Consider the following 12,512-nt stretch of genomic DNA (forward strand, 5'->3'; position numbering starts at 1 on the left):
ATATATATATATATATATATATACATATGTATGTCTGTATGTATATACCTACATATATATACATATACACACACATATATATATATATATATGCATATATATGCATGTGTATGTATATGTATGTCAATATCAATACATCTACGCACACACTCACACACACACACACACACATTCTCAATCATTCTCTTCTCAAGTTAAAACTGCAAGCGAAACGGATATCTTTCAATACCTTTAGCTATAATTCTTTCATTCCTCTCTCTACTCTCTATTTATCGCTATCTCTGCCAATATACACGTAGAAATATATCAAAGAAACCTTATCTGAGTAATTTAAAACTTCATTTCTCTGTCACATCGTCCTGTGTTCTATCTATACTATTGTGCGGTGTAGCACGCTCAATTATTTGCTATCAGAGTTTCGTGTTGTTTAAAACATTTTGAATGAAACAATAGAATTGTCTGTCTGCTGACACCAGTACCAGAGTAAGAAAACCAGGTTTGATTCCAGGTCATATCTAATCCACATAGCCAGCCCAATGTACTTTAAGAAAGGCACTGGTGTTTGGCCATAAAAATTCGAGTAATTAACTCTTTGTTAGTAAATAAACCCGATTCGGATATTTGTGGTTTTCGTCACTGTACAATTATCTTGAAAAAGTTTTTTTAATGTATAATATAGACGTAACGTTTGATGCTGAATCCGAATTTGTTATTTACTCCAGAAAAATTTTGCAAAAATGTTACAGGTGTTCAAAGTTTGATAATTTTCAAAATTTTCAGCCAATCAGAAACCAGTGCGTTCGCTGCTTCTTCCATTATTAGGGGTTAGGGGGCACCACCATGTCAAAACATTAAAATATAGTGAAAAACATTCGCGAGCGAATTAAATATTTGAAATCTATGAAGAAACCAACAGGAGTTGCTAGAAATAACAGTAAAAAATTGCTTAAAACAGACATTTATTAGTTTAAAATATTCAAGAACGTAAGTTTGCAATATATTCTAGGAGTTTACAAAATAAATTATCTTTCTCATGTCTCCCTCTCAACATAAATTCACAAAGATGAGAGTCAACCATGGAACTGTATGTTCCACACCGGCGTTGTTTATCTTAATACAGGTTTCCATATGCTGTTCATATCTGCAATCGGTCTACTTAGGAGGTTGTTGTGTCCTAGCATATGTGATGCTTCTTTTAGTTTTCGTATTTTCCAGTGGTGCCCGGCGTACTAACGATTTTGTCAGCTTGCCGCCTTAATAATATTATCAATGCAAGTAGCTTAGACAGGCAGAAAATCTGAGATTCATTGTAAACTGTCCACAGTCTGTCTACTGTATGTGAAAAGCCCCTCCGAAAAGATACAAAAGATATGCGGCCCATATGACGTCAGGACAGTATTCAAAAGTAATACAGCACTTCGCAGACATCTCCTTCGAGTAAAACCACCAACCGAAGAGAATATGACCAAGAACCGCGTATACTCCATCCCATGCAGCTGTAGTAGGTTATACAAAGGCAAATCATGCCGTCCCCTCAAAAAAAAGGGGCAGAAGAACATCGCAAAACTGTGATCCGGGGAGATATTGATAAATCAGGTATAGCTGATCATGTATGAAAAAATGGAGACCGCCTCCCCCTGTAGGATGAAGTTAAAATAATAGAGAGAGAAAACCACTGGAAAATAAAAAAAAGACTAAAAGAAGCAGCACATATGTTAGGACACAACAACCTCCTAAGTAGACTGCGTTTAGATAGAAACCGGTATTTAGAAAGGATAGAAGAATATTAGATTTATAAGCCCTAAAATTCACTCCATAATTGCCCACGGGCATATGGCGTTGTGGTTAAGAGCGCGGGCTACTAACTCCAAGATTCTGAGTTCGACCGGAGTAATAGTATTAATAATAATGTTATTAATAATGTTATTATTAATAATAATAATGCTATTAATAATATTAATAATAATAATAACAACCCAAGTTCGAAATTTCCCCAAGACACCCGATGAAAGCTGGAGGGTATATTTCACGGATATTAACGTTGTGTTAATGTAAATAATGTACATAATTCCTCATCTCTTAAATATAGAACTGTACTTGCTCTGGTCCTGTACCATCATTATCATAATTGATAAGGCGTAGAATTGGAAGACTCATTTGCACTCTGGACAAAGTATTGAGCGGCATTTCGTCCGTCTCTGCATTCTGCATCCAAATTCCACCAAGGTCAACTTTGTCTTTCATCGTTTCGGGGTCGATTAAATAAGTGCCAGTTGAGCACAGGGGTCGATGATGCCATCCTTATAAAATTTCAGGCCTTCTGCTTATAGTAGAAAGGACTATTATCGTATCGTCATTGTTACACCCCGTCCCGTTATACTTGCATTGCATCTTTCAGAGGTCGATAAAATAATATGAGAGTTGTATGCTAGTATTGATTAAATCGACATTACTCAACTCCTAAAATAATGTCACTCTATGGGTGTATTGCAAATCCTTGTGGTTACAAACATCATAACGAGTAACAAAGATGGAATAAATTTGATTGCATTGTAGCGTAGCAGACCCATGATAGAAAAACATTCAATTTGTCACCATTTAAACTTCTTAGTGTATGAAATTGTACGAATGCACCTTCGTAGCAGAAATTTTGCATAAGTGCTACCACTTGGAAAGTGGGAGCCCATTATTGTATCTCCCTGAAATATGGAAGATACGTCGAGTAAGGTCATGAAAACGCACCCCTGAACATGTCATAAGGCCTTAACCCATGTGGTATTTTGTGTGATCTGTTATTTTTAGCTCCAGAGCAGAAACAGAAAAAGAATATTCTTTATTAGTCAATGACCGCAATAGCCACTGCAAAAGTTGCTGAGAGAAAAAATAATTAATTTACAGTAATTATATAAATTAGCATGTTATTTTGGATTGTTTTTTTAAACTTGAGAATAAAATTTGTATTTTAGGTTCTAGTTTAGTTTATTTTTTTATGTGTGTATTTTTATGAAGCTCAGTCCTGACTGGAAAGTAAAAAAAAATCCGAGTTAATTAATTTCCCCGGGCAAAATGAAAATTAAAGACTGTCAGCATATTTTTAAAGTAATTTATCCTAAATATAGTGAATTAATGTAATTATGCTTATTTTCGATATTAATAAAATCAAACAAACTTGGGTATGGCTGTTCGCTTCTATATAAGGATATCTTTTTTAATGTACTATGATATTTGACGTACTATTTTTCCTATTTCTAGCAGGTCGAGAAATTGTATACATGCTCCCTTGTTTATTTTTGATGTAGTTCATTACAGTGTTCACGTTTCGTGGTCATCGTTGTTCATAAGCTTCATGTCAACTGTGTTCCAGGGGAAACGTGATCAAATAACTCCCTGCCGTATCAACATGCTTTCATATGACATCTAGGCAAAGCATAGCGATGGGTTTAGAACTTCGCTTCGCAACTGCGTGGTTTGAAGTTCAGTCACTCTGCTACAGAATCCGTCCTAACAAATTCCCTTCTCAGGAAGGGAAATTGTTCGACGGTGTGTGTGAAACCTCTCTCTATATATAGGAGAATGGAGATTGGGAAGTTAATAATTGTTTATTATCAACAGCAAATCAGTCATCTTCATTTACGGCCGTTTCTATTAACACTCAATAACCATTAAATTCAAATGTAAATTTAATGTTTATTGAGGGTTAATAGAAAACGGCTGTAAGTAAAGATGACCGATTTGCTGTTAATAATAAATAATTACTAACTTCCCAATCTCCATTTTCTTCTTCTTTTAAACGAATATAAACTATATATTTTTATATATACCTATTATTTTAAGGAAATTAATTTCCCCCAGATATTAGGTATTGAACCAGCATTTCCTTGGATGAAACCATCCTTCATGGGGTTAACAAAATCTCAAATTAAATCTATCTATCTATCTATCTATCTATCTATCTATCTATCTATCTATCTTATCTATATATTTAGGGGTTTCACACACTTTCTGTCTAAAGTTACTGGGAGAAAAAATAATTAATTTTCAATAATTATATAAATTAGCATCATATTTTGGATTGCTTTGTTAAACTTTAGAATAAAATTATATTTTAGGTTCCATTTTAGTTTATTTTTATGAGTGCATTTTAATGAAACTCAACTTGAACTATCTTCTGACTGGGAAGTAAAAAAAATCCGAGTTAATTAATTTCCCCGGGCAAATGAAAATTAAAGTCTGCCAGCATATTTTTAAAGTAATTTATCCTAAATATAGGGAATTCATGTAATTATGCTTATTTTCGATATTAATAAAATCAAACAAAGTTGGGTATGGCTGTTCGCTTGGGTATGTAACCGTATGTGGATTGTTGGCGATTTTTCCTTAGTTTTCCTTCTTTCTCTTTGGACTTTCCTGTTTCGTTCCTGTTTCCTTCCCTTCGCCGAGCGTCAAATTAATATATTTCTTGTGCACGTCCTCGCGTTCGTTTTTTTTCTTTTTCCTCTGTTTTTTTTTCTATGTATATATGTATACACACAGACAAACATACTTACTTAGGGATTTCATACATTTTCCGTCTAACAAATTTGCTGTATTTGGAAACAATCAGTCCTGCTGTCATTAACGTTATTATTGTTATCTGATCGAACAGAAATACAAAAATGTTTATAATGTGATCATCCAGCATTTAAGGATTGTATATCTAGGAGCTACTTTTTCTGATATGACCATCCTTTTTTTTTTGTTTAACGATGGCTGGATGTAAAAGTGAGAGAGAATTCACTATTAGTTACACCAGGTCGGGCGATAATAGAAACTCCCTCCATTGTTTGTGTAGTTCCGTGGATTATTGATATTTCTTAGAGCCCAGATTATGCAGGTCATGCAGACCTGTCATCAAATTTGTTCCAGCGACAACACTACCATTTTATTCTTCGAAATAAAAAAGGGCTTACATTATGCAATGTTTCGTTTACTTTTTACAGACATTTGGACGCGGTTTACGGAAGATTTGTTTGCTATTTCTACAAAGTCGAGCGTTTTGCAGGAAGTTCAATTGCCGGAAGTCGAGTGATGTTTTGGCAAATCTTTCATAAAGTACTGTGTTGTTGGTATATGTGAGATGCGTTTCTGATAAAAGTGGAGAGTGGGGAAGTTAGTCCACTAAGTGAAGAAATTAAACGAGTTAAAGGCAAAATACTTTTATCAAATTACTTTTAAATTAGTTCTGTTAATATCTAGTTCAAATATATTTTCTGATTTAAATACAAGGGTAAAAACTTGGATAACAGGGTATTAGTCAATATTAGCGACCCCAATTCTTGGTTAGTACCTGATTTTATCAACTTCGAAGGAATGATTTGAGCACGGAATTGAACAGAGAACGTTAAGAGCCGAGAAAAATCCCGCAAAGCATTTTTGCGACGCTCTAACGATTCTGCTAACACGCCTCTTTATTTGGTTTAAATAATGCACACAAGGAAAAACAACAACAAGAAAACAAACCATGTCGCCATTAAAAAAGATGGCTGCTAAAGACGAAAGAAGATTGATCGGTTTTTGAATGTTTAATGATAATGAGTATAAATAATTAGATATTCAGAGTTCTATATTATCAGTCTGAATTGTACAAGATGTTCCAGTCAAGAAATTCATAAAATATAAAACGACTTTTGTTGCTTGTGTCATGGTAGCTGTCGGTGTTCAGCATATGGTGCATGTATGTCTGTGATAATCCGGAGCTGGTTTGAGTTTCAATATTACCTCGCGGTTGTTGAGAAAAATGTCTTCAAGTACAGTATCAAATCGCCCGAACCTTTGTGAACGGAATCTTGGAGAAGGAAACTGTACGGAAACGCTTCAAAAAGTCATAGTTTCTGTTCTTTAATAGTAAGCTTTATCTGTCGTTAGACTTGACATTACTGTGTGAGATTCTTCAAGGCCTTTAGTGGTGACGGTCCTGAAAAGGTCATGGGCATATTTCTTCCTCTGTCTAATCCATCAGTTGTTTTTAATTGTGGTACACTGTTAGCCCAACAATGGTACTTAATTTTATATCCCCCAGAAAAAAGGAAAGTAAAGTTAACCTGACCACGGTTTAATAAAACAAAAAAATTAAATCTTTCTGTGTGAAACAAATCCTGAAATAACTCTAAGTGTTAAGTCATTTAATCTTTATTTTTGAGGCTAGTATGAATGTCATAGATTTCAGATAATTTTTATATATTAAAATTAAAAAAAAAACACAGGCTATTATTGCCTTTTGATTAACGAATCCGCCTGATGACATCACATGTGAATGTTATAAACCAACATAAAAACATTGATCCTGGATGTTAGTAATAAGACAATGATATAATAATGATGTAACAGTAAGCATTGAGCCTGAAGATTAGTAATAAAACAATGATATAACAAGCAAACATTGAGCTTGAAGGTTAACAATAAGGCAATGATATGATGATATGGTTGATATTAAATGATTATAATAGAAGAACATCGAGTTAGCTGTCAAGGAATATTGAATTAGGAGGTTTTTCTTTCTCCGAATTGAGTTTGTTTCTCCGAGATTGTTACTAGAAGCATTCATACAATAACGGCTCGATTTAATCATGTTTACACGCAGTTTTTGTAACAATTAGCCTTCTATCTAAAGACCACATTTACTAATATTATTGTTGTTTTCTGCTGACACCCCAAAGTAATCCATGTGTCAGAGAGTAAATCAGTAAAATGAATATTTTTTTTAAAGGAGGCGGACCATACCTCATGGTCGTTGATTTTATAGGGATTTTGAGAATATGGAAAAAATGAAGAAATCATCGCTTATAAATCATTTTCGGGCAGTGGATGCCTTAAGTAGACTTCACCTAAGGAATTTAAAGGCCAGGTAGCGGAGGTTACCACCCAAGTGCTGGTACTGTCCACCCGAAGCACTGTCGCAAAGTTTATGTCAGCCCAGTAGCACTCACAGAAACGTGTCCAACATGTGGAGATGTGTTGTTGAATCTGGAAGCCCATAGCTGGGAAATGAATGTCTTAACAATACAAAAATGTTACCTTATCTGGTCTTATAGTAACTGAATCGACGTTTCACTTCAGCTTAGAATCACGAATGTCGTTCTCAAATGCGCAATTCCTACGCTATGTGGTTCCTCAATAAATATTGCCAGCCGTTTATTTTCAGTCAAGTACCACTGCATATAATGTCAGTAATGATAACATTGATATAAAGAGTCTACAAGCAAGTGAGAAAATAGGTGGATTTTTAGAGTTATCACAGGTAACGTGTCTTTAACAAGGTTCGAACTATTAAGTTTTCTTGATAATTGGGTATTTTACTCCCAAACAGTGAGTCTGTTGACCATTTAGCATTCATTAGTAAATCCAAAGACTTTAACATTGAAGACATATCTTCTAAGCAGAATTCCTCGTTTTGCTCGTCAACAAAGCAAAGATCTGGCAGTTAAAGCAAAGTAAAATCTGAACATAAAATTTCCAGTAATCGTCTATTTTTTTATGTCTTGATTTTGCAATATAAAGTCTTAGCAATTTTCTCTGTATTTAAAATTTTGTACAATAGGGTTATATTGTGAGACATTTCCTTAATCTAGAATGAAGTACATAACACAGTAAAGCCAAACGGAAACGAAGGAAAACCTAATCGATCAATGTGAATGGGAAGCAAAGTAAATCTGGCAATAAATACTACTTATACAGAGGAAATTAAATATTTCACATTCTTTTTATCGCTTAGACAGCGGACATTGCTTGTGACTATTTCTTGTGAGAAATAAACCACAGAAAGAAGAAAAAAAATCAAGTAAGTTAACTCTAAACAACAAACCTACTACTATAGTGATTATAAATGATTGAAAGTCACTATAAAATATTTTAGAGCAGACAATGTAATCTCAACAATTTAACAATATTTTGCAGACGACCAGAAGAGTGCGTGGCTGAGAATATAGTAAATATTTATAGAAACTGGACTAATTCAGACACTATTTTGTTTTCATTTTTAGCAGCAAGTATGCTGGCTTTCATTCCGTGTATGATCAAATCTGCATTAAAATAATTTTGTCGCTCTTTTTGAATAAATGGCAAGGACCATTTAACTCATAAAAATGGCATGTCTTTTAATAATGCACAAATATGATAATAGATTTAACTAATTGCATCTCTCTGAGCATTAATCAATTAATTTTGTCAAATACTATCTCTTGAAGTAGTCGGACGATTTTAATTCGATTACAACTTTGAATTACAAATAGTTGGCACATGTACCATAAGGTTACAATCCAATTTTGGCATTCAGTTGTGTTCCTGGCAAAAACACTTAACATTTCTTATTTAATAACCCTGCCTAATTAGAAAGTAAGTGGCTACTTGAACGAGAAGTTAACTTACGATAATGTTAGTATCTTATACGGTGCAGATTTGACTTTAATTTTACAGGATATTGACAAAAATAGTGGGCGGTTAAAGATGAAACTAAAGGCTAATGTAAGTTTGCTCCGATTAATTAGATTTAATCGCTTGTTCACGAGTAGGGCGCAATGAAAATGAAAATATAAAGGCTAATTCAATTTATGATAATACATAATTTGGAATTTATGGTTTACTTCGAAAATCGAATAAGGATAAAATCTTAAATATCCATTATTATAGATACAAGTGGGAAGTCGAAAATTATCGACACTTTCACCCACACTTTCCTTAGGTTGGCTGCACTCCGTTCAGCGTTCGCCTGTGAAAAGGTAGCGAACTTATGGTTACGTAACCGAAGTTTGACCCTGATCGATCCAGTCTTCTTAATGCCCACTGCGCTGGCAATGTGCACTAAGGAAGAACAGAGATCAGTGATCCAATTTCTCCGGTCTGAAAATGTTTCAGGGACTGAAATTAATCAAAGAATATGTGGACAACGATCTACTATGAATGAGTGTGAATGAGTGGATCGAGAAGTTTGAAAATGGCCAGCCAAACGTGAAGCGCGAAGAGGGTGCAGGACGCTCATGAACCGCCACCAACAAATCCAAGAAGTTCGAGAGATGATTGTGGCGAACAGACGAATGATCATCGATGAGGTGGTATGTTCTTTGAAAATTAGTCATGGTTCTGCATACGAACTCATCCATGACAAGCTTCGCTTCCGTAAAGTCTGTGAGAGATGAGTGCTAAAAAATCTTATCAATATGAAGTCACATGGAGATCTGTCAACGCTTACTCGTCCTCTACAAAGGTGAAGCTTTTATGAAGAGAATAGTCTCGAGAGATGAGAACTGGGCCCATCACTTTGAGCCAAAAGTCAAAAGGTAGACTATGGAGTGGAAGCAGCCGTAATCGCCAGTGAAAATAAAATTCAATGTTCGACCTTGTACAGAAAAGTGAGGCTAATCATTTTTGGGGACGAAAAAGGGGTGTGTACTAAAACATTACCTGAAAAAGAGGTTTACAGTCGCCAGTGTAGGCTACAGTGAAATGCTGGGTTATGGTTTCACGAAAATGTATGCCCTCTACGGCCTCCCACATCATTGAAACCATTGAAAAAGGTTCTGAGTTGCTGGAATACTGTATACAGACTAGATCTCGCTCCTTCAGACTATCACACTTTTGGACCACTAGAACATCCTTTATGGGATCGTTGATTTGCTACGGATGAAGAAATGCGGGAAACGGTGCATCAACGCCTGCAAGACTCACCGAAAATCGAGTATACAAGGACAAGGAACATATCGAAAACATTGTCTTTTTCAAATTTGGTTGACAAGATTCAAATTGATGAAAGCAGACTAATTTCATAAACTCTTGGTGTCTTGTGAGCATTACCCATCTTTAATTCATAGTTCTCCTACGCACTCAGCTTGTATAATCCTAGTTTTTCAAATATCATAACGAGGCTATTCTAGATAGATAACGTAGCAGCAAGGTTTTATAAATCTAAAGATTTCATAGTTCTCTCTTCTATTTAGCTTGCCTGATCCGAGTTTGTTTATATACAATCTCGCTTATGATGCTGTTCTAGATAGCTACCTATGCAATAAGGTTCTACTAATCTTTTAAAGGAAGGCACAAACATTACATCTTCCTATTTAATCTCTCATCCATTAAACATTTGGTGGTTTGATTAAAAAAAAGTCAACAAATAAAAAAAAAAAAGTTCCAAAGCATTCGATTGATTCTTCTAACTAACCAATCCTCTGATTCTACCAAGAAATCAATTTCGCAATTCAACAATGCCTATTATAGAAACTGTATTATTTAACTTTAGAATATATCCACACGCAAAAGAACATTTACTTTACCGTTTCCTTTGTGGTTGCTAACATGGAACAACTAATAACTACGTAGCTTCGTGTGAGACAATGCTTCTCGTTGAGTTGCGTTTTATTCAAGATATACTTACTAAAACTCGAGGGAGAACATTCCTTATTGTATTTTTTTCTTACAGAATCTTCTTACGGTTTAATTGTTCCTCACTTTATTAGTAGAACTATTTATTTAGCGTCATACTTTTGATGAGACACGAAGATGCAAAAGATATTTCCAGTAAGCTTTTATAATTAATGAAAGAAGTCGTTCGGGGGCATTGATGATGTGTTAATAATATTCATCGAGCGCATCTGCCAGTATATGGCTGTGTGTGTGGATATATAGATACATACACACACGCATACATACATACTTATATATATATATATATATATATATATATATATATATATATACATATACGAATGTGTGTGCGCGCGTGCATGTGTGTATATGTGTGTGTGTGTGTGTGTGCGTGATTAAGCGACTGAGAATGTGTATAAGTATAAAAATATGCATTGTGTGTATCCACATACGAATATCGCTTTTTTTCGCACGCTTTTCTTTTTACCTTCTTTTCATGCGTTTTTCGTTCTTTATAAATGTTACTTTTTCAGATTGCATCGTTAGCAGCAATTGTTTAATGGTGAAAGTCTAGCAATCGGCACGTGATTATAACTTTGAATTATCATTGTCAAGACAATAAGAATCGTTAGTCGTTTAGAAATCGAGCAAAACAAAAGTCCGAATCAAATCAAATTCGTTGGAGATGTGTGTGATATTGGTTTCTGTTTTGACTACGTGCGAGGTCAGCTTTAATATGATGTGAGAAGTATAATCAAAAGAATTAACTTTCATATATTACTGGTAACTTATTGAAGTTAATCTCACCTAGAAAGCAGAGTAATGTAGATAAATAATTCTATAGTCACGGCTATCATTTTGAAGATGTGTTAATTTGGTGTCTTACTTAAAGGTAAAAGTGATAAAGTGTGATGCTAAATGATATAGATAATTAGATTAATTGCGCTGTATTAATACTATTATGATGAAAGGCAACGCCAAAGCAAACAAGGAAAACTTGCTTTGCGATTGATTTGCTTGGGGTATGATAATGGGTATTTCATGTATACTATTAATTATGGAATTGTTATGGCGTTGTTCCATCATTATGGTTTTCGAAATTAGTAGTGCCTGGAGTATCTGCACCTCAAAGAAATACTGCAATTGTTGGGATTTTAAGTCTTACTCGCCCTTTGAATTACAAGAAGTATTCTTTCTCAATACTCAGTCGTAGAATATTTTTTGCTTTGTTTGAAGAAATCTCATAAATACTAGAATCGATTGATTAAATTGAGTCCAAAACTTTTAATAATTGGAAGTCCCTCTGAACAAGACGTCAAGCAACCAGCAATAAAATAAGGCTGAAGCATTCACTTAGTGTGTTTGAGTTACGAAAGAAGAACCGTAAAACGATGAACGGAAGACCTAAAATAATTAAGATGATATTTATGTGTGAAATGAGAAGGAATGGAGCTGTATAAAACAAATGTTTGTAGAAAGAAACAACAACGGTAGAAATACTTCTTAGAAGAGGGGACAACAACAGTGAAAGACGACTCACTGGATTAGTAACCTTGATGCGCCTAGCTTCTTAACCACAGGGTCATGCTTGCGCTGCTTTTAAGTCCATAATATATATTTTACACGTGTTTCTGTGCATGCATTGGGCGTACAATCACTTACGCAAAAACACGTTCACAACACTCACAAATGCAGGAAAGGATGGATGGATCTCCATCGGTATCGACGACGAGAATTCAGTTGTTTCATCAACTGAATTCCCTACTTATTGAATTAGCTTATAAGTAGCTGAGTATTCCTCAGACACGTGTACTGTTAAGATGATTCTCAGACAGAATCAGTGCGTGTCTGTGACACAGTACGGGACAACGCTGGACAGTTTGAATTTCAGGTGCAATCTATCTGGTAGGGATTCTGTACAGTTTCCATCAACTTAATTTGATTCGGATATAGATTAAGCCGCGGCTATAGAAAATGACATTTGCCTAAGATGTTATGTATTGGAATCGAACCCAGACGTCATTGCTGCGAATCGAACGTCTTTGATATTTTGGCCATCCTGCGCCTACACACACACACACACACACACACACACACACACACACACACACACACACACA

Source organism: Octopus bimaculoides, chromosome 11, assembly GCF_001194135.2.
Source record: "Octopus bimaculoides isolate UCB-OBI-ISO-001 chromosome 11, ASM119413v2, whole genome shotgun sequence".
NCBI lineage: Eukaryota > Metazoa > Mollusca > Cephalopoda > Octopoda > Octopodidae > Octopus > Octopus bimaculoides.